The sequence below is a fragment of the Penaeus chinensis genome, chromosome 4, assembly GCF_019202785.1.
Source record: "Penaeus chinensis breed Huanghai No. 1 chromosome 4, ASM1920278v2, whole genome shotgun sequence".
NCBI classification, from domain to species: domain Eukaryota; kingdom Metazoa; phylum Arthropoda; class Malacostraca; order Decapoda; family Penaeidae; genus Penaeus; species Penaeus chinensis.
Window position 1 is genome coordinate 35,189,163 of NC_061822.1, and position 2,500 is coordinate 35,191,662.

Below are 2,500 nucleotides of genomic sequence, written 5' to 3' on the forward strand. Positions count from 1 at the left end.
TTCCTCCTTCCTTCCTTCCTTCCTTCCTTCCTTCCTTCCTTCCTTCCTTCCTTCCTCCTTCCTTCCTTCCTCCTTCCTTCCTTCCTCCTTCCTTCCTTCCTCCCTTCCTTCACTCACTCCCACTCCCACTCCCTCTCTCTCCCTCTCTTCCTCTCCCTCTTCCTCTTCCTCTCCCTCTTCCTCCCCCTATCCCTTTCACCTCTCCTTCTTCTTCTCCATCTCCCTCTCCAATCTACCCAATTTCCACAATCTTTAAGTCCCCTTTAACTCTCATCTATCTCCTTCCCTTCTCCTTGATTTTTCCTTCCTCGCCCTCCGCCCATCCCTCTCTCCGCTCCTCCCTCGCCCTCTCCACCTCCCCGTCGCCACCTGAGACACGACCCTAACGAGAGCCCTTGGCCGGAATCCCCTCGACCCTAAACCTCGCCCCTCGCCCTCCTGCCTTACACCCCCGAGGTCCGCGCGACTCACCTGTTCCCACCTCAATAATTAGATTCATTAGTCATGAAAACATCTGTTATTGGGGAACTTTGACTTACGCCTCGACCCTTGCCAATGTGTGTCCCCTCGCCCTGATGGCCCGGAGCTAGGGGAGAGCGGGTCCCAGTCACCTAGCCTCCCCCTTCCTTTTTGAAGCAAGGTGAACAAATCACCAATTAGCTTCGAAGTCTACGAAGTCTCTTCCTACACACGCATGAAGCCCGAGCATCCCTCTTCCCTGCCAGGAATTAAAATGGTGATATTTTGTACACGTTCTTTATTATCACCGACAACAAAGGAAGCGCAGTACGTTAATAGGAGAAAAAAATCCCCCGCTTACAAAGTTTAAACACATCCAGCTTGGGAGATAAAAAATAGTTTATAAAATAACACCGTCATCTCATAACATTTTCTTTCCCCATTGCGTAAATAATATCTAAGAATATGTTTTTAGAAAATACTTCCTCTCCCTCCTCTGAACTTTTGTTTTTACGCCCTCACTCGCAAACAACTTTTTTTTGGAGTCCTTACATAACGCCGTAAGGCACCTTGCGCCATCCACGCCAGGAATATCTCCCGCACAGACGGCCTGAGGGACAAGATTACGCTGGGAGTCACGTCCCGGTCTGAATAAAGGAGGCCGAGAGGTGGGAAAAAATAATGGCGGAACATATGGAAAAGAATGAATGCGCTTTGAAACAAACATTTTGCGACCGGTGTGTATAAATAAGTCTCATCACCCGTACATTCAAACCCAATAGAAGCGCCTCTTTCATCACGGGGACACAAGCGACATTTTAAAAGCCCGGTTAGCGTTCTCCCCACGCACACTGTGGCGTTCACTATATTCGTGCACTGTAATTACAGCATTCAAAACCAAAAAGTTCTACCATGTTCAACAATGAAGGTGTATAAAATGCGTCGCATTGCAAACAATGGAGCCCATACAAGTGCCACAGATACATTTCCATAATATACTATTAAATATGCATACGCAGACACATACACATGAAATTAGCGTTCGCGTGCATCCAAAAACAGGCCACGAGTACTGCATTATCCAGGCATCTCCAGACAAACGTTCTCGATAATAACTTCTGGAACGACATAATTAAACCGAGCAATTAGGGATTAGTGGCACGTACGCCTTCCCAAAAGGTAATTAAGTCGCAAAATTACATTTCATTTCAGGCAGCGCGACTCGCCGTTCCCAAGCCGCGTCCTCGCCTAGGCCGCGCTGCCACTCCGTGCCGGGGCGGCGCGGGGTGGCATCGCTGCCTGGTGGCGGCGGCCTCCGCTTCCTCTCCTGGCTCCCCCTTCGCTTTGTCTCTAGCTTCATCCCCTTTCTTCTGCCTCTCCGTCTCCGTCTCTCTCTAGTTTTTACTCTTCTTACCTCTTTTTACCTTTTACTACTACTACTACTACTTCTACTATTACTGCTACTACTTCTACTCTCTCTCCCCCTTTTCACATCCTACCTTTCTCTCTTACACGCCCTTCTTTTATCTCTCTTTACCTCTCTACCTCTCTCCCTCCTTCTACCCTTTCCTTCCACCCTCTCCCACTCCCTATCTTCTCAACTCCAATCATATATGCGTGTGTACACGTGGCGTGTGCGTCCATCAAACCGAGCACGCCCTGCATACGAGGACGAAGGAGGTGGAATATCCTACAAGGAAGGAGATCGTGGGAACGCACGGGTGGGACAACAGTGCATGTGTAAGGGTGCGTGAGTGAGTGTATGTGTGTGTGTGTGTGCGTGTGCGTGTGCGTGCGTGCGTGCGTGCGTGCGTGTGTGTGTGTGTAAGAGCAAAACATCAAACATCTTTGGCTGGGGGAAACAAGTCTTCTAATCCCTTCCGTTCAGGACAATCCCCACAAAGCATAACCCCATCTTCGCCCCGACCCCACTCCCCTTAAAAAACAAAGAAAACGAAAAAAAAAAAATACTTAGACCGAGGAAAGAGAGAAGCAGAAAAAAGAACGACAATGCCCTGCAAAGATTAGCATACAGAAGCTT

The 2,500-nt window shown here is 48.9% G+C and overlaps 1 protein-coding gene across 3 annotated transcripts in view; it reads right to left on the reverse strand.

Annotated features, from left to right (window-relative positions):
• The window catches only part of LOC125047604, a 165,567-nt gene that overhangs the window by 95,980 nt on the left and 67,087 nt on the right, over window positions 1-2,500 (reverse strand). The gene's annotated exons all lie outside the window — the stretch shown is intronic.